We start from the raw sequence: 12,055 nt of genomic DNA, 5'->3' as shown, positions 1-12,055 counted from the left end.
TCGGAGACTGAGCCCAGGCGGTTGCACCTCTCTGTTAGGGGTGGTTGCCCCGCCTGAGTCTGACTCGGAGACTGAGCCCCAGGCGGTGCCACCTCTTGACTGAGGCGGTTGCACCTCTCTGCCAGAGCTCGAAGACCGAGCTCAGGCGGTGCTACCTCTCTGTCAGGGAGGTTGCACCGCCCAGTCTAGCTCGAAGACTGAGCTCAGGCGGTTGCACCTCCTGGCTAGGGCGGTTGCACCGCCCAATCTCGCTGGGAGACTTAGCCCAGGCGGTGCCACCTCCTGGCCTAGGCGGTTGCACCTCCTGGTGCAATCAGGGTCCGAATGGTTAGCTCCATTCGGCCCAATTTCAATCTTTTCAGGGGCCCAATTGCCCCAAGATTAAGCTAATGGGATCACCTCCCATTTTCCAACTTAATCAATGTGCTAACTACGATTATATCTAAGACAATTTCTGCAGCTTTGCTCCGATGCGTCAATCGCTTCTTCCGGCGAGTTTCCGTCGATCATCCGATGAACCCTCGGTGATTCTTCTGCGGACTTCCAGCAAACTCTTGGACTTTGTGACGATCCACTTGGCGAGTTCCGACGAGCTTCGCTTGGCAAGCTTCTGGACTTCTCGGATCTGTTCTCGCAGAACCTCCGACGACCGTCCGAACTTCCGTCGAACTCTCGAACTCCCAACGTGATCATGATCTTGACTCCGGCGCAACTCCTGCTACTTGTCCAACTTTCATCGTAGTTAATCCTGCACACTTAAAACAAAATTTCGATCGAGACAATTAATCCTAAGCAATTTAACCAAGTTGTCCGGCATGTCATTAGTCCCTCGACGCTTCGTCCGATTCTTCGGCGCATCATCCTCTCCTGCAGGCTATTGCCCAATCGGCCAGTTGACTCCGCAACTCCGATATCCTTGGCATAATACCCGCTCTTCTTGGCCCGATGCCCGAGTCCACGGCCCGAAGCCTTCTGTTGATACGTCGACCGATCCACCAGCCCGACGTCCAATCTTCTGACATGTTCCTTCGGCACAACATGATTTTTCTGCTTTAATTGTCTCATCCTGATCGAAGCATCCTGCGTCACTCAAAACGTAGATTAAATCATATATCAAGTAGTTTCATCATTAAAATACGAGATTCAACAATTTTTACAAAACCTCTAAGTGAAGAACAATTTGATTTCATTCGAAGAGAATTAGGAATGTTGATGTGTCCGAATAGATAAATTTGTTAAAATTATTTTTCGAACTATATTGAATGATCAAATCACTTGATTGTCATGTTTCTATAATTATATGTGAAAATCTGCAACAAAATCTTGTCCGAATTTATTCGAATGCTATAAAACAGATTTTCTCGTACACTTTCATGAAAAATAAGTTTCTGAAATAGATTTGATGAAGTGATTCAAGTTTATGTATTCCATCCTGCAAAATCTTTACATAGACAATGGATTATAACAAAAAGGGGAAGATGTATTTAAAGCAATCTATGTAAAATTCCTCTATAAGCTTGCTATTATTATTTTCCTGGTATCATAATTACTATGCTTTTTGTTGATGACAAAGGGGGAGATATATCAATTGATAAACACTGCCATGATTAGAAATACTATCAGTGATGCTATAAACACTGCTATGATTATGCCATCCTTGCATCACCAAGAGATATATGAACATGTGCTAAAGTTTGTATTATGCCCTGAGTTGATATCTTATCATGTGATGAAAATACAAAACTTGCTAGAATATTTCAAATGTGTGCATCATGTAATAGTGCATCACAGCTTTATATGATAATGTTCAAACTACATGATGAATAGTTACAAACACAATCATACAAACTTGATGATGTATGTCAAGCCTTGACATCATCTTTGAAGAGATACATCATGATGAGTATCATGATGGGAGTATTGATAAGTTTAACTGATCTAACTTATCAATACGTCACTTGAATTCTTAGGTCTTGAATTCAAGGTTGACTTATCTCAACTATGGCATATAGACAGGGGGAGTTAAGGATAACTCCATTATCAATTGATTGTCATCATCAAAAAGGGGGATATTGTTGAATCTCGGATTTTGATGATGAAGTCAATTGTCATTTGTTGTCTAATCTATGTGTTGAGATAAGTGTGCAGGATTAACTACGATAAAAGTTAGACAAGCAGCAGGAGTTGCGCCGGAGTCAAGTTCATGATCACGTTGGGAGTTCGAGAGTTCGACGGAAGTTCGGACGGTCGTCGGAGGTTCTGCGAGAACAGATCCGAGAAGTCCAGAAGCTTGCCAAGCGAAGCTCGTCGGAACTCACCAAGTGGATCGTCGCAAAGTCCAGGAGTTTGCCGGAAGTCCGCAGGAGCATCACCGAGGGTTCATCGGATGATCGACGGAAGTTCGCCGGAAACTCACCGGAAGAAGCGATTGACGCACCGAAGCAAAGCTGCAGAAATTGTCTTAGATCTAATCGTAGTTAGCATGTTGATTAAGCTGGAAAATGGGAGGTGATCCCATTAGCTTAATCTTGGGGCAATTAGGCCCCTGAAAGACTGAAATTGGGCCAAATAGAGCTAACCCTTCGGACCCTGATTGCATCAGGAGGTGCATCCGCCTAGGCCAGGAGGTGGCACCGCCTGGGCTAAGTCGCCCAGCGAGACTGGGCAGTGCAACCACCCCAGCCAAGAGGTGGCACCGCCTGAGCTCAGTCTTCGAGCTAGACTGGGCGATGCAACCTCCTTGATAGAGAGGTGGCACCGCCTGAGCTCGGTCTTCGAGCTCTGGCAAAGAGATGCAACCGCCTCAGTCAAGAGGTGGCACCGCCTAGGGCTCAATCTCCAAGCCAGACTCAGGCGGTGCAACCGCCCCTGACATAGAGGTGCAACCGCCTGGGCTCAGTCTTCGAGCTCTGCCAGGCGGTGCAACCTCTCCAGTCAGGAGGTGCAACCGCCTGGTCCCGAAATTCCGGGATTTGATCATTTTAAGCTCCAAATTTGAATTGGGTTAGGGCCTATAAATACCCCACCCATTCAGCACTGAAAAGATACAGACCTACACCAAATTCTTGATCTTTTCTGTGATTCTAAGAGCTCAAATTTGTGTAAAGTCCTAAAGTTCTCCTCTTTCTGTTCTTCAAGTCTTGAGTTGTAAATAGACGAGAGAAAGGTCCTGTAAGGGTTGTCTCCTGAGCCCATCAAAAGGAGTGAATCTGTAAAAGGGCAGTTGGCCTTCACCTATTGAAGGAAGGCCTCTAGTTGACGTCGGTGACCTCGTCGGTGGAGGAAGCCAAAAGTGGAGTAGGTCAAGACTGACCGAACCACTCTAAATCTCTGGTTTGCGTTTATTTTGAGCACTTTATCATTACTGCAAACCTCCTACATAACTACTGCTCTCTGTGCCTTTACGAACAAGTTTCTAAGTGCTGATCTTTCCGAATCTGCATTCAGACGTAAATCGGTGTTTTCATACATTACAGTTTACGTTTACGTTTTGATTCTGCAAAACTGTCTTCTGCGCTTTTACGAACAAGTTTCTAAGTGCTGATCTTTCCGAATCTATATTCAGACGTAAATCGGTGTTTTCATACATTACAGTTTACGTTTACGTTTTGATTCTGCAAAACTGTCTTCTGCGCTTTTACGAACGAAGTTTCTAAGTTCAGATCCCTTTAAAACTGCGTTTAGACGTAAATTGTGCAAACTGTGTTTTAGACGTAAACTACTTTTAAACGCAAAACTATGTTTAGACGTAAAACTGTGTTTAGACGCAAACTGCGTTTAGACGTAAAACTACGTTTAGACGTAAAACTGTGTTTAGACGTAAAACTGCGTTTAGACGCAAACTGCACTACGCTTAGACGCAAACTGCGCTTAGACACACTATGCATTTAGACGCAAACTACATTTAGATGCAAACTGTGTAAACTGCGCTTAGACGCGAACTATGTTTAGATGTAAACTGCACTTAATCATAAGTATTCTTAGAATCGGCTTTTGCATCAAAATAGTTTTATCAAATGAACGCAGCTTTCGTTTTTAATCGCTGAAAGATTTCCGCTGCACTAATTCACCAACCCCCTCTTAGTGCTCTCGATCCTAACACGTTCGTGGTTGAAAACTTGCTTAGGATGTTTTTTTTGTTATGTAGTTCACTTGTAATTAGGATTAGGATTAAGAGATAATCCTATATCCTGGTTAGGGGCCAACTGGGCCCAAAGTCAGATTTGGTTTGGGCTAAAATTAAGCCAAACCAGTGAATCGGAGAGCCAGGCGGTGGCATCGCCTGGCTGGGCGGTAGCACCACCTAGCACCCGAGAGCTGGGCGGTGACACCTCCTGGGCTGGGCGGTTGCACCGTCCAGCACCTGAGCGCTGGGTGGTGGCACCGCCAGCATCGGGAACCCAAAGAGAATTCAAAGTTTGGAGCCCAAATTTTGGAGCCCAAATTTGAATCCTCTTGAGGCCTATAAATACCCCTCAAATCTCAGTTGAGATATAACTTTTGAGTAGCATTTGATTGAGAGAAAAGTCTTAGAAAGTCTTAGCAAGTCTTGTTTTCAATTTGCTAGAGAGTTCTCCTCCTTCTTTCTTATTGAAAACTTGTAAGAGGTTGAACTGCTTGTAAAAGGTTGTCAGAGGGGTATTTACCCTTCCATTTCAAGAGATTTGCTACTGGAAGGTGGGAGCCTCATCGAAGAGGGGCCTCGCAAGTGGATGTAGGTCATTTGACCGAACCACTCTAAAATCGGCGTAATCTCTAGTTTGCATTTCATTATTGCTATTTACATTACTGCAAACCTTCTTACATGCTTTAGTTCCTTATTACCTTTGCTGCGCAACTTTAAGAATACGCTTTCAAGTTAAGCTTTTCAGGTTCCATTCTTATTGTACGAAAGATTTTTTTAAAACCAAAGTTTTAATCCGCTGCACTAATTCACCCCGCCCCCCCCTCATAGTGCCGCTCCGATCCTAACAGGCGGTGCCACCGCCTGTCACTGTCAGACATTGACAATTCTGGGCGGTGCCACCGCCCAGCTCTCGGGTGCCACCACCAAACCCTTCGGTTCACTTGTTGGGTTTCAAATTTAGCCAAAACCAAGTCTAATTTTGGGCCCAATTGGCCCCTAACTAGGATATAGGATTATCTCTTAATCCTAATCCTAGTTACAAGTGAACTACATAACAAAACACATCCTAAGCAAGTTTTCAACCACGAATGTCGAGTCTTGTTCCGGCGAGCTTTCCGATGAACTTCTTCCACGGACTCCCAGCAAGCTCCCGAACTTGTGATGACTTTAACGAGTAGCCGAGCCTTCTCGGTGATCTCCATGAACCTCCGATAGGTTCCCGATTTCTTCTCGGTTGGTTCCGGCAACATCTCCGATGATTCTTCGGACTCTTAAACGTCCATCGAACTTGAATCCGGTATTCTTGCTTTGTATTTTCTGGTTATCGTAGTTACTCCTGCACACTTAACTCAATAATATGGATTAGATCAATTAACCCATCAATTGATTTTATCATCAAAATCTGAGATTCAACAATCTCCCCCTTTTTGTTGATGACAATCAATTGATGACGGAGTTAAACATAACTCCCCCTATCTAAATGCCATATTATGAGAAGATGAAAACACTTGAATTTCATCCATTGAATTCAAGCATAAACCGATAAGTTCTAACCGTAGAACTTATCGTTATTCTCATTAAGCAATAGTAAATACAAAACTTCGATGAAAATCATTTTCAAGTCGAATGATAAGAGACAATTTTTACTACGGCAGGAGATAAAGATTTTCAACATGAATTTCATGATATAAATGTAAGGCATGCTTTCAATATGATCAATCGATCTTGCGATATTCTCAAGGATTTTACAAGGCATATAAGACATTCATATCACATAAGCTTTTGCAATTCATATAAGTCATGCTATTAAAATGATACAAGTCATCACTTTTCTCCCCCTTTGTCATCAACAAAAAGGGAATGAGACTTGAAGCACATAATTTGTCATACAAAGATTTTATCATTGATCATACATCATTCATCTATATTATCATTGATCATACATCATTCATCTATATTATCATTGATCATACAAAGATTTTATCATTGATCATACATCATTCATTTATATTATCATTGATCATACAAAGATTTTATCATTCAAAATTAAGTATGCTAAAATATTTACGCAGAGTTCATCTTAAAGGAAAATTCAGCATTCATCCATATTATCAAATCTCTTCTTTCTATAAATAACAAAAATTGTAGATGTACAAAGAAGAGATTGGGATAAGAAAAACGTTTCAAGTAGTAACTCCAATAAGTCAAGATCATAATTCGAATACAAATCCATTCAAATTCAATTCGTCAACTTGAAACTCATAATCAAGCCATCAAAATCAATTTCGAGATTCAAAATATCATAAAATCATTAATCTTGATCAGATTGGAGCGGTGTTTGACTCTAGGATAAGATAATTTAACAAGTCATTTAGAATCGAAAGAGAAGGATTAGATTCACCGAGGAACGGAGAGAGAATGAAAAACTTTACGAAAAATCCATTCAAACAAGTTTATTCTTAGGGACAATTTAACATACCTAATTCCCTTCTAATGAATTCAAATTGGTCTTCATTCAAAGCTTTTGTAAATATATCTGATAATTGATGCTTTGTGTCAATGAATTCTAGAACAACATCATTGTTAAGGACATGATCGCGTATGAAATGATGCCTAATGTCAATGTGCTTAGTTCTAGAGTGCTGAATTGGATTTTTAGTAAGACATATGGCACTAGTATTATCACATTTTATGGGAATGTTTTTAAAGTGAATTCCATAGTCTTCTAATGTATTTTTCATCCAAACAACTTGTGCACAGCATGCACTTGCAGCAATGTATTCGGCTTCCGCCGTAGATAGTGCAACTGAATTTTGTTTCTTGGAAGTCCAAGAAACAAGTGCATGTCCTAAAAATTAGCATGTTCCAGATGGACTTTTTCTATCTATCCTGCATCCACCAAAATCGGCATCTGCATAAGCTATTAAATCAAAATTTTCAGATTTTGGATACCACAGTCCTAGATTTGGAGTTCCTTTAAGATACCTAAATATTCTTTTAGAACTTTTAAGATGAGATAATTTAGGATTTGATTGAAACCTAGCGCAAAGTCCTACACTAAACATAATATCCGGTCTAGTCGCGGTGAGGTAGAGTAGACTACCTATCATTCCCCTATATGTTTTTTGATCGAAATTTTCACTATTTTCATCCATATCTAACTCAGTCGCAGTACTCATAGGGTTGTTTATTGCTTTTGAATTATCCATGTTAAATCGTTTTAACAATTCTAATGTATATTTAGATTGGTTAAGAAATATATCATCACTAAGTTGTTTGATTTGTAATCCAAAAAGAAAGTTAATTCACCCATTAAACTCATTTCAAATTCATGACTCATACATTTGGCAAATGATTCACATAATGATTCATCCGAAGAGCCAAAAATAATATCGTCAACATAAATTTGCACAATAAGAAAATTATTTTCAAAATGTTTAATAAACAATGTAGTATCAACTTTGCCTTTAGTAAATTTATTTAAAATAAGAAAGGAACTAAGCCATTCATACCAAGCTCTAGGAGCTTGTTTCAAGCCATAGAGGGCCTTAGTCAATTTGAATACATGGTTAGGAAGAAGAGAATTTTCAAATCCGGGAGGTTGTTCGACATATACTTCTTCGGAAATAAAACCATTCAAGAAAGCACTTTTGACATCCATTTGAAATAGTTTAAAATTTTTACTACTAGCATAGGCATGGAGCATCCTTACGGCTTCTAATCGAGCCACGGGAGCGAAGGTTTCTTCGTAATCGATACATTCTTCTTGCTTGAAACCTTTGGCCACTAATCTAGCCTTGTTTCTAACCACGATACCATTTTCGTCTTGCTTGTTTCTAAAGACCCATTTAGTACCAATGACTAAATGGTCACTAGGTCTAGGAACAAGCTTCCATACCTTATTCCTCTCAAATTGATTCAATTCCTCTTACATTGCAATAACCCAAAAATCATCTTTTATGGCCTCGTCAATGCATTTAGGTTCGATTTGAGAAAGGAAGGCGGCGTTAGCACAAAAATTCTTGAAAGAGGAACGAGTTTGAACTCCTTTTGATGTATCTCCTATAATTAGCTCCTTTGGATGAGCATCTATATACTTCCATTCCTTGGGTAAGGAAATTTCGGAAGAAGGTGCATCCAAGTTGCTATTTTGAGGAGGGGGTTCATTTAAATTCAAATTATCAAAACCAAGATCATCGTCAAAATTATTTTTTTTTAAATTAGAAATTTCATTAAAAACTACATGAATGGTATCTTCTATTACTAACGTTCTTTTGTTAAAAACCCAAAAAGCCTTAGAAACGGAAGAGTAACCAAGAAAGATGCCTTCATCGGATTTAGCATCAAATTTTCCTAAGGCGTCCCTTTCATTCAAAATAAAGCATTTACAACCAAAAACATTAAAATAAGAAATATTTGATTTTTTGTTATTCCATAATTCATAGGGAGTTTTTGATAAGGATGGTCTTATTAGGACTCTATTCATGATGTAGCAAGCCGTATTTACGGCTTCGGCCCAAAAATACTTAGGTAAACTATGTTCATTTAACATAGTTCTTGCCATTTCTTGTAGGTTTCTATTTTTTCTTTCAACTACTCCATTTTATTGGGGATTCCTCGGAGTGGTGAAGTTGTGATTGTATCCATTAACCTCATAAAAATTTTGAAAGTCACGGTTTTGAAATTCGCCACCGTGATCACTCCGAATTGATGAAATCATGAAACCTTTTTCATTATGAGTGAGTTTACAAAATTTAGAGAAACACTTGAAGCAATCACTTTTGTGAGCTAAGAAATAGGTCCAAGTGTATCTAGTATAGTCATCTACAATTACAAACGCATAATTGCTTCCCCCTAGACTTGTCGTGTCAATTTGTCCAAATAAATCCAAATGAATCAATTGTAATGGTGTAGTAGTGCTAATTTGAGTTTTTGGTTTGAAACTAGTTTTTATTTGTTTACCTAGTTGACATGCATCGCATACTTTGTCCTTGCTAAACTTTATATTTGGAATTCCTCGCACTAAATCTTTAGATGAGATCTTAGATATTAGTTTCATGCTTGCATTGCCAAAGCCAAGCATCATCATTTAAAGCGGAGAAGCACGTTTCATTACTTAGTTCATCAAGGTTGATGGTGTAGACATTATTTTGTTTTAATGCAATCATAGTTATGTTATGGTTTGGTTTTTCAATAATACACACATTTGATTCAAATCTAACAATATAACCTTTATCGCATAATTGACTAACACTCAAGAGATTATGTTTCAATCCATCAACTAGTAAGACATCATCAATAGAAAATTTTAATTTGTTACCTATGGTTCCCTTGCCAATGATTTTGCCTTGGTTGTTGTCTTCGAAGGTGTACTTAGGTAAACTATGTTCATTTAACATAGTTCTTGCCATTTCTTGTAGGTTTCTATTTTTTCTTTCAACTACTCCATTTTGTTGGGGATTCCTCGGAGTGGAGAAGTTGTGATTGTATCCATTAACCTCACAAAAATTTTGAAAGTCATGGTTTTGAAATTCGCCACCGTGATCACTCCGAATTGATGAAATCATGAAACCTTTTTCGTTTTGAGTGAGTTTACAAAATTTAGAGAAACACTTAAAGCAATCACTTTTGTGAGCTAAGAAATAGGTCCAAGTGTATCTAGTATAGTCATCTACAATTACAAACGCATATTTGCTTCCCCCTAGACTTATCATGTCTATTGGTCCAAATAAATCCAAATGAATCAATTGTAATGGTCTAGTGGTGCTAATTTGAGTTTTTGGTTTGAAACTAGTTTTTATTTATTTACCTAGTTGACATGAATCGCATACTTTGTCCTTGCTAAACTTTATATTTGGAATTCCTCGCACTAAATCTTTAGATGAGATCTTAGATATTAGTTCATGCTTGCATGGCCAAAGCCAAGCATCATCATTTAAAGCGGAGAAGCACATTTCATTACTTAGTTCATCAAGGTTGATGGTGTAGACATTATTTTGTTTTAATGTAATCATAGTTATGTTATGGTTTGGTTTTTCAATAATACACACATTTGATTCAAATCTAACAATATAACCTTTATCGCATAATTGACTAACACTCAAGAGATTATGTTTCAATCCATCAACTAGTAAGACATCATCAATAGAAAATTTTAATTTGTTACCTATGGTTCCCTTGCCAATGATTTTGCCTTGGTTGTTGTCTTCGAAGGTGTACTTAGGTAAACTATGTTCATTTAACATAGTTCTTGCCATTTCTTGTAGGTTTCTATTTTTTCTTTCAACTACTCCATTTTGTTGGGGATTCCTCGGAGTGGAGAAGTTGTGATTGTATCCATTAACCTCACAAAAATTTTGAAAGTCATGGTTTTGAAATTCGCCACCGTGATCACTCCGAATTGATGAAATCATGAAACCTTTTTCGTTTTGAGTGAGTTTACAAAATTTAGAGAAACACTTAAAGCAATCACTTTTGTGAGCTAAGAAATAGGTCCAAGTGTATCTAGTATAGTTATCTACAATTACAAACGCATATTTGCTTCCCCCTAGACTTATCATGTCTATTGGTCCAAATAAATCCAAATGAATCAATTGTAATGGTCTAGTGGTGCTAATTTGAGTTTTTGGTTTGAAACTAGTTTTTATTTATTTACCTAATTGACATGAATCGCATACTTTGTCCTTGCTAAACTTTATATTTGGAATTCCTCGCACTAAATCTTTAGATGAGATCTTAGATATTAGTTCATGCTTGCATGGCCAAAGCCAAGCATCATCATTTAAAGCGGAGAAGCACATTTCATTACTTAGTTCATCAAGGTTGATGGTGTAGACATTATTTTGTTTTAATGTAATCATAGTTATGTTATGGTTTGGTTTTTCAATAATACACACATTTGATTCAAATCTAACAATATAACCTTTATCGCATAATTGACTAACACTCAAGAGATTATGTTTCAATCCATCAACTAGTAAGACATCATCAATAGAAAATTTTAATTTGTTACCTATAGTTCCCTTGCCAATGATTTTGCCTTGGTTGTTGTCTCCGAAGGTGTACTTAGGTAAACTATGTTCATTTAACATAGTTCTTGCCATTTTTTGTAGGTTTCTATTTTTTCTTTCAACTACTCCATTTTGTTGGGGATTCCTTGGAGTGGAGAAGTTGTGATTGTATCCATTAACCTCACAAAAATTTTGAAAGTCACGGTTTTGAAATTCGCCACCGTGATCACTCCGAATTGATGAAATCATGAAACCTTTTTCGTTTTGAGTGAGTTTACAAAATTTAGAGAAACACTTGAAGCAATCACTTTTGTGAGCTAAGAAATAGGTCCAAGTATATCTAGTATAGTCATCTACAATTACAAACGCATATTTGCTTCCCCCTAGACTTGTCGTGTCAATTGGTCCAAATAAATCCAAATGAATCAATTGTAATGGTCTAGTAGTGCTAATTTGAGTTTTTGGTTTGAAACTAGTTTTTATTTGTTTACCTAGTTGACATGCATCACATACTTTGTCCTTGCTAAACTTTATATTTAGAATTCCTCGCACTAAATCTTTAGATGAGATCTTAGATATTAGTTTCATGCTTGCATGGCCAAAGCCAAGCATCATCATTTAAAGCGGAGAAGCACATTTCATTACTTAATTCATCAAGGTTGATGGTGTAGACATTATTTTGTTTTAATGCAATCATAGTTATGTTATGGTTTGGTTTTTCAATAATACACACATTTGATTCAAATCTAACGATATAACCTTTATCGCATAATTGACTAACACTCAAAAGATTATGTTTCAATCCATCAACTAGTAAGACATCATCAATATAAAATTTTAATTTGTTACCTATGGTTCCCTTGCCAATGATTTTGCCTTGGTTGTTGTCTCCGAAGATGACGTACCCTTCTTCTTTGCT

Source organism: Musa acuminata, chromosome BXJ2-9 (assembly GCF_036884655.1).
Source record: "Musa acuminata AAA Group cultivar baxijiao chromosome BXJ2-9, Cavendish_Baxijiao_AAA, whole genome shotgun sequence".
Classification (NCBI taxonomy): Eukaryota; Viridiplantae; Streptophyta; class Magnoliopsida; order Zingiberales; family Musaceae; genus Musa; species Musa acuminata.
Note: the sequence above shows the minus strand (reverse complement) of the source record.